Genomic DNA, 14,523 nt, shown 5'->3' with positions numbered 1-14,523 from the left:
AGACCACTAGACTACGCACTTTTCATCATCTCCTTAGGGCTACAAAAATGACAGGGAATTAATAACATGGGGCAGTCAAGTGACTTAGATGAATGATCTATGCCTATGACATTTCTACCATCCTGGTCAACATGCTAAATCATTTGCTCCTTGCTATATAAAATGGAAAAGAACACTTCAGGATGGAAAGGAGTTTTATAAAGTCGCCAAATGAAGAGTTGCAAGCTCAAACTTCCATCTGTCACATGCCATAGCAAAGACACTGCTGCAAATCGCTTCTGCTTGGTGCTCTCTCAATAAAAAAAGCCTGTCAACCAAGTGCCACATTCCTTGCAGCAAGATCTCCAACCCTGGCAGAAGAGCCTAGCTTTAAGTTCAATAGCCCAGCAGGGAGCTTCCTAATACAAAGTAACAATTAAGCAGCGTGATACTGTTGCTACTGATAAAAGGTTAGTACATCTTTAGTAGTTAACAGATTTTTTACTAATCCCTTACCACCTGCCAACCCAATTTTGCTGGAAAGCAGAATCCCACAGCATCAGCGCAAGCGCACAGTGCATCAGCAGTGATACCCTTCTCATCCACTAAGACATCGTCCTATCCCTGGCAGCCCTTTCATTCCTCTAGAGCCAAGGAGCCACAGCGCCAAGCAGCTCTGCTAAGCAGAAGACCTGCCAGACAGCTAAGAGGAGGACAAACACCAACTGACTCTCCATTGTGGGAGCAGGAGGGCCATGCAGCTGTGGACAAAGTCTGGCAGCAGAGGCAGAGCAGGCATAGTGCCAATGCGACAGATAGTTTCCAGACTTAATCACTTTGATATCATTTAGTACTGTGCATACTTAGAAATACAGTATTCTATCTTGTCAGCCTCGTTTCCATCATTGTTAGATAGGCTATCTTATCTGCACCTCTAAGAAAAAAGAGGTGAGATTCAGCAAGTTCACATGTTCCTTCGATAATGGTTCCATTCGACTGACTGATATTTGGCCAGGGGCAGAAATAAGTACACTTTTTTTGGTGGGGGGAGGGGGGGAGAGAAGGGAAGGAATGACTCACTGAGGCTTGGAGTTCAAAGGGAAAACAGAATTTCACTGCAATTTCTTCCCATAACAGTTTCCCACAAACACAGTAATTTCCTCCAAGTGGCTAGAGAATAGTTAAGCTATCTAACTCTGTTCTCGTAGTTTAAACACAAAAAGTACATTTAAAAGATTCCTCTTACCCTTCCAGATTTCCCTCCCCCACTGCACAGTCACATATCAAGTACTTAGTAATTCCAGCAGTCTGACATGCTTAATTTACTCCCGAGTAAGAGTACCCACACAAGCTTATTGGTGGTGGGATTGGAATACGTTTGGGCCAGGCTATGCATGATTTTATTATTTGCCTGAGTGCTCCTAAATCCAGGATCACAGTTCTGATGTATATAATCCCATTAGCATTCTTCAAGGTAGCTTTCTACCTCTAGCTCTTTACAGGGAAGAGAACTACTAATCTTGCTATATATCAAGACTTATTTGCCACTGCTGCAGGGTTTTTCTCTTCTCAGAAAATGCTTTCTTGTTAGTGTTGAGTAAATACACTTACTTACAGTCCTAATGCAAGTCTCCAGTTAGAAATCAAAGGTAAGTACTCTCTCCTAGATACCAAAGCATGGAGAGTACACAGGATTGATTATCCTATGCTCCTACAGGTGGTAGGCCCACTTTGACAGCAGAGAGCAACGTATACAGAAGTCTGTTTAAACAAATCCCACTCTGCTCACTTAAAACTGCGCAGTGCTTTGGAAACATACCTACCTGGCATGATAGCGGAGTCTGATTAACTGACTGAAAAATTACAGCGGGAAGCTTGAATGTTTAAGCCTGACTGATTAAAAGCAATTACAAGCTGCAGATGCTCAGCAGCTGTGCAACTCAGGTCATTTATTGATGAAACATAGCTTGAAGAGCCTCATTGTTATTAGTCAAGACTACAGATCAGATCAGTTTTGAATTAGCTAATTCTAAGCCTTTCATCCGTCAATAGGATCTGTAGACTCACAGTCCAGGTTTCTTTGTGCTACATTTCTCTCTACATCATTATCAGGACATGAACTAGAAAAAAATTGTCAACCCTTCCACGAATATGGGAAAGTACAGAAAACAAAGAAAAGGAAGATGATTAGCTCTTGCACAAGCCTACATAGCTAAATCATCGTTTCATTAGTATAGCAGAACACTGGAAGCTGACTTCAGTACATAGCCTTGGTCAAAACAGTGTGATTGCTAGATTTGTGTAAAACATTTAAGAGCGCGTATAATGAAAGAACAATGTTCGGTAACAACATATGCCACAGTCATATCACGTGCTCTGAGAAAAGAGATGCTCTCATGTGAGGAAATAACTGTCTTGTAATTGTAATACACTGAACTTGGTCTCTTCAGAGTACCAATTTAGTCTAGGAGAAACAAATGATTATGTGATATGTTGTAATAGAATTACTGTTAAGCAACATCAAGGCAGTGATTTACTCTTTTAAGTAGAGTTGTTACAAGATTACAGGCTAATAATTTAAGCTTCTGCTGCTTCATTGCAGGAACTAGCTCTCAAGGTTAACTATGGTCGATGACAACCTGGACATGAGCTGGTAATGTGCACTCGCAGCCCAGAAGGCCAACCATATCCTAGGCTGCATCAAAAGAAGCATGGCCAGCAGGTCGAAGGAAGTGATTCTGCCCCTGCATTCCTCTCTTGTGAGACCTCATCTGGAATACTGTGTCCACTTCTGGAATCCTCAATGTGAAAAGGACACAAAGCTGTTGGAACAGGTCCAGAGGAGGGCTACAAAGATGATCGAAGGGCTGGAGCACCTTCCCTATGAGGACAGGCTGAGAGAGTTGGGGTTGTTCAGCCTGGAGAAGAGAAGGCTCAGAGATCTTACAGAGACCTTCCAGTACCTGAAGGACCAACAGAAAGGCTGGAGAGGGGCTAATCGTAAAGGCTTGTGGGGATAGAACCAGGGGGAATGGGTATAAACTGGAGAGGGGCAGATTTAGACTGGACTTCTTCTTCATGGTGAAGAATTTCTTCACCATGAGAGTGGTAAGGCACTGGCACACGTTGCCCAGGGAGGTTGTGGCTGCCCCACCCCTGGAGGTGGTCAAGGACAGGCTGGATGGGGCCTTGGGGAGCCTGATTTAGCGGGAAGTCCCTGCCCATGGGCAGGGATCTTTAAGGTCCCTTCCAACCCAAACTATTCTATGATTTTATATTGTGGTTTGAATGCTAACCTCATTGCTTGGATGCGCGTAAGCCACTTCTGCTGAAATTAAGGGGAACTTCAGGTAGACTTCGAGGTGAAATTTGTAAGGGTGTGACATTTAAAAGAAAACTGTTTGCTTTATAGAAGAGTTTTAAAAAGTTTTACCAATACACTAACACAGAGACTGTTCCTCACTCCTGTCAAAATATTAAGTCTTGTAAAATGATTTAAGAGCGTGAACAAAACACAAGATGAAGGACCATTTCAAAGAGATTTTAACTTGGAATAAGATTTACATGCAGACATTGAAAGGAAATTGTAGATCAAATCTAATTTCCTCTTCTATATGTTCAACAGGGCATAACCTCAAAATTCATAGCTCACGAGACTTCTATACTCACAATTAGTTCTGGTTTTCCCCCTCCTCTATAGACTACTATTTATCTAATAGGAAAATACACAAATATTTATAAAAACTACTGTTTCCAGCATGATGATTAATGTCTATCACTACAGTAGCTGAAGTTAAAAATAGAATGGGGAAACAAAGCTTCCTACTAAACCACATTTTTTTTTGGTCTTACAAGCCACGTTTCACCAGACAAGACTGAGGTATTCACAACATGATCTACTTCCGCCTCTCCTCTTCCTTTTTTATTACTAAGCAGTTATTACATGAAAAATGAAAATTGGTAACACGCACTTTTACACTTACTAGAGTCTGTTTCAGAATCTGAGATGCTGCCCTGAAGTGCTGCATAAATAAAATCTCAGTGACTGATTTCAGCAGAGCAAAGCTCCCCTGGAGAACAGGAAGCTTATTTCTCTGGAGAAGAACTGAATATGAAAATGGAAACTGGTGTGTTAAGCAAGATTTCCTTCCTCCAAGGTTTCTTGAGTTTTATTTTGCATATCTTTTAATAAAAAGCTCAATGCTAACAGAAGATGAAGCTGGAGTTATGTAGAGTCACCTCAATTTAAGATCATTTAGAATTAAGTTTTGGTTTTGTTTAAGGATTAATTATTAAATTGCACAGCACAGGGTCATAGTTCATCTACACAGGCAGACTGCCAGCTAACTAGACCTGACCTTATTTCCATCTGTTAAAGCAAAATAACACCAAAAGACGCAGTTCACCTGGCAGTTCCAGCTTGGCTGACATGAACAATGAGAAAGTGCATTTATATTCAGTAACAATGGAGTTTGAGTCACTGAATCCCAATCTAAATTCACATGCTTGTCCTAATAGACAGAAAATCCATACATACAGGCTACATTTCCTTCACCCAGTAAGTTTTTTTTTTTTGGCCATACAAGTACTAAACCTAGGAATATTACATCTTCCTACGTCCTTCTGCTATTCTCTCTCCTCTTTATTATTTGGATATGCTTCAAACTCCTGAGAAACCTTTCGCTTGTAGTCATGTCTCTGTTAGCATAAATCACCTTTCGTGATGAGTCTTGCAGCACACTTACCATCATCTCTGTCTCTCTTCTCTCTCTAGTCAACACTTATACAAAGATCTCTGAGGCAGCAACAGTTCCAGACATGCACACTGGTCTCAGCCTTTTCTTTCCAAGTACTGCCAGAAGCAAGAATGAGGAACATTGTTCAAACACCAAAACGCACGTTGCTTTTCTACAGCAAGTTGGGACTCATCACTTAATGAGAACTTGGTAACCAGTGTTAAGTCAGGGTGCTTCAAGTTTACAAACTACCTCTAAGTCAGGAGATGAACCGTAACATAAAACACTAGCAGCCAGTGCTAAGAACTAGGTCCTTTAGTAAGTTTATGGTCTACATATCGCTGCTTTTCCCCTGCTCTAGGTGTGAGCAGCCACTGTGTAGAAGCACTGGTCAGTCAGGATGGGGTTTCTTTTTTTAAACTCACTGAAACTATTGAAACCGATATAGTGCCCAAATTCTAGCATCACTGCAGTACTGCTCCACATATGCAAAAATATTGTGGTATTGCTGCACAGCACAATTAAAAATAATTGGTAAGATAAACAGTTGATCCACCTCCAGTCTTTCTGTCATGCAATTGATTTTGACAAAGAAAGGAGAAAACAAAAAAAACCCCATCTCTGCCTGAAGACTGTGGCCACAGACTATTACCACTCTCACAGTTATGCTGAAAGCAGTAAAAAGACACCAATACAGTTATTGAATAGGGGGAAGGAGAGCAGGTAAGGTGAACAAACAAAAGAAAGATGAACACACTAAAGAAAGGATCACTACACTCTCACATAGTGAGTCTCAACCTACGTCCCAAAACAGAGCTGCTCCAGCCTGTGAAACAGTGTTCTTGCTTACTGAGCAAAAATGATGGTTTATCTATACAGAAGCTCATAACTGAATTCTAACTCTGAGCACTGAAATAATGTGAAGAACTGTCAACTCTGCAAAAGCATCCAGAGCCTTGGAAAGACATCCTTATTTATCTTATTTAAGTAGTACTGAATGTTGGCAACTACTAAATATGAGTCTTGCTTCTTCTAAGGCTCCAGCTACTATGCCGAGGGATTTTAGTTGCCGGGGGTTTAAAACCACGTTATCCTTCCAGTTAGAGGAAAGGCTCAAATGCACAGTACAGGCACCATGAAAGAAAGTGAATAATAAATGCTTGGCTAAAATACATACAACTCGCTCTTCTCAGGGACCTAATTCATGACCTTTGCCTATTTATGTATTGTTCCTGCCAAAAACAATAGAACTCGAAAATTCCAGGGTTTTGGTGCTCACAAAAAAAAAAGTTAAACGTTACTTAGCATGACCACTAGATTTTTGAAAAAATTAAGGCTGATGCTTTGTTCAGTTGTTGTTCCCATGAGTTCCGATGGAAATTCCATTGTCATGTTTTGGGGAAAACATTTGGAATTAAGAATTTCCTGCTTGAAGTGCCCTTATAGGTGAGTTTATGATTAAAGGCATAAATCCAAGTTTCTCCTCATACTCTCATTTCTGGCAAGCTGAAGGGATAATGAAATAAAAGCCTTGATTACATATATTTGGCAATGTTCCTATTTGGGGGTCACAATGTATTCCCCGCACTGCAGTCATCAAGAATATCAATGAAGTGGTTTACAGCAATATACAATTCCTTTGCGCATGCATGTGTCAAGAGAAGATGATATTGTACAGGTAAACAAAGTTTAGTTGCAACAGCTACTAAATCAAGCAGCAACAATCTGGTTGCATGGACCACTCGAAAGTTTTTTTGAAGTGAAGTTATATCTATGTGCAGATATTAAGTTTTCTAAATGTTCCATGTGTGAGCGAAAGCCATTCATATGCTGTAAAAGACTCCGTAAGTATCTAAGTCCATTTGGAATTATCAGGAATTACCAGAGTCATATTCCTAAGTGCTCACACAATACAACACACAGTATCATCACCTACATATATTAAACTCAGGCATGCCATAAAGAACAGAACTCCAAACTCCTGTCTTTCTGTCCTAACACTTCCAAGGAAATGGTCTACAATGACAAAACACAAATATCATGGGTTTTTTTAAGATACAGTAGGGTGGTTGCATTTAACTATGGAAAAAGTGTTTACCTTTTAAAAGTATAAGGATACAAAACCAGCTTGAATTGGGATGTTTCTTCTTTGACAAATGAACACTAGAAGAGCTGGGCAGGGGGCAGAATTAAAGACATACACATTCCCTGAAAGGCAGAACAGACCTAACGGTTCAAATGTACCTACTGTTCCATTAGGACAGAAGTGATCCTGATCAAATACAAGGTACAGTTTGTCAGTCAATATTGTGATTTAGCGTAAATAAAATTTAAAAAGCTTTAACCAGAAAAGATAAGATTTCCAGAAAGATAAGATTGCAAGGAAGCAAAGGTCTGCCTTCTCCACCTCTGGGCAACTAAAGATATGAAGATCAATCCAGCATGCAGCTATTCCTAAACTTAGCCAAAGATTTGCTTAACATCAGTTATCTAGCTCAGCTCTTTACAGCCAGAATCTCCTCTTTCCATGAAGTTAAGCTTTGACAGAACTACTTTAGAGAGTGGCCTAGTTACAGAGTAGGTGTCTCTTAATCAGTTTGATTAAACCAGCCTGCAACTGCGGCAGGAAGATACAACAAGAATCCTTACAACAGGCATGAAAGATCTTCTCCTCTCTCCTCCTAAAAAGAAAGTTTGCAGGAGCTGAAGACCAAAGTATTGCCAAGGTCTGATTTCTGAATGATTGTAATTCCTTCTCTGCACTGTACCTCATCTTTAAATATCTTTCCGCCAAAGATATTCAGATACACACTAACCACTGTAATAACACCACCTTGGAAGAGATAGGAACTTGGTCATTACTGGAAATTAGCTGGCACACAAGATTAAGAAATAGATTATTTCAGTTATGCTGGTAAGATGGAATAGGAGAACATTTAGGTTTGTTTCCATGGAAAATCAAGCCTCTGCATTATCCCCTAACTATTGCCCTATCTAAAATTCATTCCTTATCTTGGGAAAAATAGTTTTCAGACTCCTGCAAGTGTTCAATCCAACCTGGACTCTTCAACCCACTTTCTTTTTGATGAAGAAATAAATTCAACAATTTCAATTCAATAGGAGTTTATGGAGAAGAGGCAAGATTGAAGAAACCTTCAAAGAGGTCTTGGAGAAATAATGCATCAAAAGCATTTTGCTCTTAGAAACCAAGGTGTACCGAAAACTCTGTTATATGCTCCAGTCTAGCCATCCATCTCAAGGAAACAATCTGATGAAATATATGCTTCTCATATATAGCGTAATCAATAATGCCTTGAAGTTTACAGCAATACTCAGTGTAGTTATACTGATCAAAACTTCAGTGTCTTCAATTATTTCCTCAACACAGGGCAAAGGCATAACTTGTCTATAGCGTAAGATGAGTAGAAGAGGTATTGATTAACAAGAGAGTTAGCAACGGTGCGTAAATATTAGAAGAATAGATAGTGACATATGTACACATGATAATAACATCAAAAACACACATTCCATTTCGTATTGTATTAGCAGAAATGTGTCATGTCTCTCAGACTACCTCTGAGGCTGCCCTAAGTGCCTCTGATATCCAGACTCCCAGCTCCTTTCCAGACACTGTTTGTTCCAGTACACTACAGGTTCAAAACCAAATGTGAAGCAATGTCACTAGGAATTATTTCTTTGTGGAATAAGTTTACCTTAAAAGAGGGCCAGAAGAATGCTTAGCTATGCATGAGATGAGTAGCCATCTAGGAGGTTACTTTCTCTCCTCCCTCAGAAATCCCCACCAGAAGACAAAAGGCAATGCGGAACAATCATTTTATCAACCAATACTTTCTAAACAAAACCCATTTATTCTGGAAGTCCCCTGGCAAGTGTTATCAGTCCTTGCCACCGTTTACAGAGCTAACAATTAATTCTGCTGAGAGTTAGAGCTTGTATGAACTACCCTGCAAGGTCTGATAGAAGTAGTAGGCCAGGATCTCTATCCTGTAGTAAAACAAACAAACAGTTTTACAAATAATAGGGTTACTTACATCTGCAAGTACTTTCAACATCAGGGCTTAAGCCAGCAACAATTAATTGACACAATACTTGCAGGGCTGCAGCACATTCCAAACAACTTATGAAACTGCTGGATAATCTGACAAAAGCATAAGTTACCCATCGGCTAACATCTCATGCCAAACAGACAGGAAGATGCACCAGCACTAAGTCAAGGCAGTCAAGTTGAAACTCATATCCCTCTGTTACTGCAATCTCGCCATACTGTAATACATAGCAATAAATGCACTAACAACCCAAGGGCTTCGGGTGAAGAGCAAACAACTTAACCACCAGGATTTCAGTGCCAAAAGCACTTTTCCTACAAGTAAAATGACAAATAAGTACGCCCCTTTTGGTCATCCTCGCTTGCATTTTAGTGTTGTAAAGAGCAAGGTAACAGTTCTTAATGCATTTCCACTTCTAGTCAGTATTCACTACCAAAGTGGCCATGTTTGGTTTTCTATCAAAGGAGACTGCTCCGTGTCCACTTAATGAGAAATTGAAGCAGGAGACCTTTCACATTGGCTCCCTTTTTTCCTTTTTGTATGCTAAGTTTTCTAACAAAAAAAATGAGATTAAAAGTCTGGTCTTGAAAGTACATGGGGTTCATCTGCCTGTGGGAGCTTACAGATTCAAAGTTAACTGCTCAGACTGGCCTCAAACACAGGAATTATCACTCGGACAGCCTTGCCTGAGGTGCCTGCAGGAATTTATCTTGGCATGTTCATTCTTACCAGTTTTGAAAACTTTAAGCCTTTCCCAGAACTGGAATCTCTGTATCTCTCTTCCTTAGAACTTAAAAAAAGGCTCATTATTTTCCGGACACTTAGGACAAACTTTGTCATCTTTTGTGAAGAAGTTTATGGAGAGCTGAGAGATTTTAAAACAGAAAAATTACAAACAGGAAACAGCATTTAACCACCACTAAGCTGACCCAGTACTGACTTCTCAGGAATGGACTATTGGCAAGGGGTATCTATTTATCAGCTCTCTTGCAACAGCAAGATGGCTTCAAGACACAGTAACTGGAAGGGAATGAAACATGTGGTATGCCTAAAAGAAAAACAGCAGTTAATTCTACTTTTGTCTATTGCATGGAAAAGGTGCATGACTGAAATAAATTCCAATACAAATAAATACAAATAAAATTAAACAGAAGATATGCATAATTATTCAGATCCAACTTCATTTCATAACTCCTAAGACACTAATACTAAGAGCAGAGCTAAAGTGGAAACTGTTTTTCACAGTAGGAAAGTTAGCAGTTTAACGCAACTAATTTCACACAGGAAACTGAAGTCCTGCCTGTGCACTGGCCAGCCAGAATGACACACCAACAGAAGAGTCTCTTTGACATCCACTTAGCAACATTACTTCATCTGTAATGATGAAATTATACAAGGTAGAAGAGCACTTCAGTCCCACTACTGCCCTGTTCTTTGCTAGCATCATCAAGACCCACAGAAAAGATGTCTCAGCAGACAGAACGCGAAACATTTATCCACCTTCTCAACTCATTCTGGGTATCAATAGCCTTAAGTTGCTACCAATTTGCACTGGGCACTTGCAGGATAAAAGCTGACAAATTAGATAAACACATAGCAGGCGTCCTTGCTCTCTCCTGAAACAAGAGGTACAATACATAGTTTGCACAGAGCCCACACCTGCAGATGAATGAGAACTTCAAAGCCAGACAAAGGTGACAGTGTGACCAGATTAAGGATGAAGAGGCTTTCAAGACTGAAGGGGCTTGAAGATAACACTAAAGAAAATGCTATACTTCATCTCTAAAAAGTCTCACCTCATCCTTTAACAAACATTTGTATTATCGCAGAATCATAGAACATGCTCATGCTCACAATTCAACACAAATGGGGAAGAGTACAGCTCATTCAGATTTTCCTTCCTGAAGGAAAGCACCTACGCTTTATTTTCCACCCCCAAAGAGTTTTTCCTTCTCATATAGGCAGGCTCACGCTGCCAAACTGATTCCGTTCCACCGTCCATCTGCAGGTGACCAAAGAGGCACCCAGCTGTCAGCATCAACACACAGGATGGGAGATGACACTCCCTCTCAGCAATGGGAATAGCGCCTTCCCCAGCACTGTCTGTGTTCCCAGAGATGCATGGCTGTTGAGGGATATGAACTGAGCCTGGGGAAGCTTCCCCAGTTGCTCACAAGGGAAATGGGCCGCTCTCGAGCGCCTCTGTTCCAGGAGGCAGTTCCAGCGGTACTCAGTCCTTTGCCCCTCAAAGACAGGGGTAAAGTTTAGGATAAACTTTGACCGAAAATGTCCAGAAAATAAAAATAAAGAGCCTTCTTTTAAGCTATAAAGGAGAGAGATACAGAGATGCTGGTTCTGAAGAAGGTATAAAGTTTTCAAACCAGTAGGAAGGAACATGACAAGATAAATCCCTGCAGGCACCTCAGCCAGGGCTGCCCAAGTGAGGTTTCCTGTGTTTGAGGCTAGTCTGACCAGTTGACCGTGAATCCGTAAGCTCCCACAGGCAGATGAACCCCATGTACTTTTAAGATCAGACTTTTAATCTAATGTTGTTGTTAGAAAACTTAGCATACAAAAAGAAAAAAAAATTAAAAAAAGGTGAAAAGCCTCCTGCTTTGATTTCTTATTAAGAGAACATAGAATCATGGAATAGTTAGGGTTGGAAAGGACCTTAAAGATCATCTAGTTCCAATCCCCCTGCCACGGGCAGGGACAAGTCCCACCAGATCAGGCTGCTCAAGCCCCCACCCAACCTGGCCCTGAATTCCTCAAGGGATGGGGTATCCACAGCTTCCCTGGGCAACCTGTGCCAGTGCCTCACCACTCTCATAGTGAAGAAATGTCTCCTTATGTCTAGCCTAAATCTGCCCCTCTCCAGTTTACACCCATTGCCCCTAATCCTATCACTACAATCCCTGGTGAACAGTCCCTCTCCAGCTTTCTTGTAGCCCCTTCAGGTACTGGAAGGTTGCTCTAAGGTCTCCTTGGAGCCCTCTCTTCTCCAGGGTGAACAACCCCAACTCTCTCAGCATGTCCTTGTATGAGAGGTGCTCCAGCCCTCCGATCATCTTTGTAGCCCTCCTCCGGACCCGTTCCAACAGCTCCATAGCCTTCTCACGTTGAGGATTCCAGAAGTGGACACAATATTCCAGATGAGGTCTCACAAGAGAGGAACAGAGGGGCAGAATCACCTCCTTCGACTGCTGGCCACGCTTCTCTTGATGCAGCCCAGGACATGGTTGATTTTTCGTTTGTGAGCGTGCATCGCCAGGTCGTGTTGAGCCTCCTCAAGGAGGAGCAGGCTCCTTTCATAGACCCCCCTAGCAGGAGGGCTCTCCTGTGGGGTGGCAGCACTGCTTCTCCCGGCTGTCACTTATGCAGCCAGAAGAGCTTCCCAGCACTGCGCTGAGACAGCAGGAATCATAGAATCACCAGGCTGGAAAAGACCTCTGAGATCATGGAGTCCAAACATTCCTACCTGCCACTAAACCATATCGTTACGTACCTCGCCTACCCATCTTTTAAACACCTCCAGGGAAGGCGACTTGACCACCTCCCTGGGCAGCCCCTGCCAGTGCCCAATGACCCTTTCCGTGAAAAATTTTTTCCTAATGTCCAGTCTGAACCTGCCCTGGTGGAGCTTGAGGCCAGTCTCCCTTGTCCTATCCCCCGTCACTTGGGAGAAGAGCCCAGTTCCCTCCTCTCCACAACCTCCTTTCAGGTAGTTGTAGAGAGCAATAAGGTCTCCCCTCAGCCTCCTCTTCTCCAGGCTAAACAACCCCAGCTCTCCCAGCCGCTCCTCATAAGACTTGTTCTCCAGCCCCCTCAGCAGCTTCGTGGCTCTTCTCTGGACACACTGCAGAGCCTCAACACCCTTCTTGCAGCGAGGGGCCAGAACTGAGCTCAGTGTTCGAGGTGCGGTCTCACCAGTGCCGACTACAGGGGCAGAATCACCTCCCTGGACCTGCTGGTCACACCGTTTCTGATACAAGCTAAGAACCCATTGGCCCTCTTGGCCACCTGAGCACACACTGGCTCACATTCAGCTGCTGCCAGCTGACACCCCCAGGTCCTTCTCCTCCAGGCAGCTTTCCAGCCACTCTTCCCCCAGTCTGTAGCGCTGCACGGGGTGGTTCCGTTCTCCCTGCGGAGGGGGGAGGCGCGGGGCCCCTTCCCGGCACCGCTCTCCCCTCACACAGGCGACCCTAACGCGGGGCGGAGGGAGTCGGGGTCGCGGCTCTGCGCGCGGGGAAGGAGGGGGCTCGGAGCTCCCTCCGTGGAGCGGAGGGAGGGGGGGGTCGGAGCTCCCTGCGCGGGGCGGGGGTTTCGCGTGGGCTCCGCGAGGAGCGGTCGGTATCTTTACCTCAGCCCGGGCTCCGCGCAGCTCCGCAGCCGCCGCGCCTCGCGCTCATCCCAGCTCCGCGGCGCCAGCCCCGCCTTCACCTGCGCGCGCGGCTCCGCCCCCTCGTCAATGCCGCCCTGGGGCTCCCGGCGCCGGATCGCGCCTCTGCAACCGGGAATCGTTAATTCTGGAATCCCCAGCGTAAGGAGGACATGGATGGGGCCTTGGGCAGCCTGATCTAGTGGGGGGTGTCCCAGCCCATGGCAGCAGGTTTGGAACTGGGTGATCTTGAAGGTCCCTTCCAACCCAAACTATTCTATGATTCTGTGTCCCAAAGTGCCACATCCACAGTTTTTTTCATAGAATCAGGATGACTTGGTTGGAAAGGACCTTTGAGATCATTGAGTCCCACTGCTAAACCATTCCTGAACACCTCGTCTACCCATCTTTTAGACACCTCCAGGGATGGGGACTCAACCAACTCTCTGGGCAGCCTCTGAGTGCCCAATGACCCTTTCAGTGAAGACATTTTCCCAAATGTCCAATATGAACCTCTTGTGGTGGCTTTGAACCTCTCCAGGGATGGGGACTCCACCACCTCCCTGGGCAGCCTGGTCCAACACTTCACCACTCTTTCAGTAAAGAATTTCCCAATATCCAATCTAGATGTCCCCTGGCACAACTTGAGGCCATTTCTTCTCATCCTCTCATTCGTTACTTGGGAGAAGAAAGCAGAATGCACCTCCCTACAACCTCCTTCCAGACTGTTGTAGACCGTGATTAGGTGTCTCCTCAGCCTCCTTCAGGCTAAACTACCCCAGTGCCCTTAGCTAAAAGGAAGACTTGTTCTCCAGCCCCTTCACCATCTTCGTTGCCATTGTCTGGACAGTCTCCATCCCTTCAATGTCCGTCTTGTATTGAGGGGCCCCAAACTAAACACAGGATTCGAGGTGTGATCTCACCAGTGCAGAGTACAGGGGCACATGCATGCAGGGACGAAAGTCATGGCCCCAGAGGACAGGACTTGGCAGGATCAGCGTTTATCTGATTGTCACCAGGGTCTGCAACAGGTCCTTACCTGGGAGGCACCAAAGGCAGGGAGAAAGTGTCTTGTAACGTACAGCGAATGGTGAAGATGGTTTGTGAGTGTCCTGTTCCCCTGTAGGTGAGGGCACTGATCCAGTCTGGCCGGGCTGCACAGCGTGGTCCCACTCCTGGGGTGGCCAGCTCAGGTCTCGGGAAGCAGAGGGGACCCAGCAGTGTGTGGCTCCTGTGAACAGACACCGGCTGGCTCTGCGTGCGGGAGCTGGGGTGCCTCAATGCCCTGCACCTGTTACAGGAGCACTGGGTCCCAAACAGCCTAGGGCCACAGCGGCCAGGCTTGCTCCAGACTGGCAGC

The 14,523-nt window shown here is 44.0% G+C and overlaps 1 protein-coding gene across 1 annotated transcript in view; it reads right to left on the bottom strand.

Annotated features, from left to right (window-relative positions):
* SH3BP2 (SH3 domain binding protein 2) overlaps positions 1 to 13,233 on the bottom strand; it is a 39,201-nt gene extending 25,968 nt beyond the window's left edge. Inside the window, exon 1 of the mRNA XM_054066184.1 lies at positions 13,146 to 13,233. The gene's annotated coding sequence lies outside the window, so the exon portion shown is untranslated. The remainder of the gene's footprint in view (positions 1 to 13,145) is intronic.
* Positions 13,234 to 14,523: the final 1,290 nt, after the last annotated feature.

This window comes from Cuculus canorus, chromosome 4 (assembly GCF_017976375.1).
Source record: "Cuculus canorus isolate bCucCan1 chromosome 4, bCucCan1.pri, whole genome shotgun sequence".
NCBI classification, from domain to species: Eukaryota; Metazoa; Chordata; class Aves; order Cuculiformes; family Cuculidae; genus Cuculus; species Cuculus canorus.
Note: the sequence above shows the minus strand (reverse complement) of the source record. Positions and strands in the feature narration are given on the sequence as shown.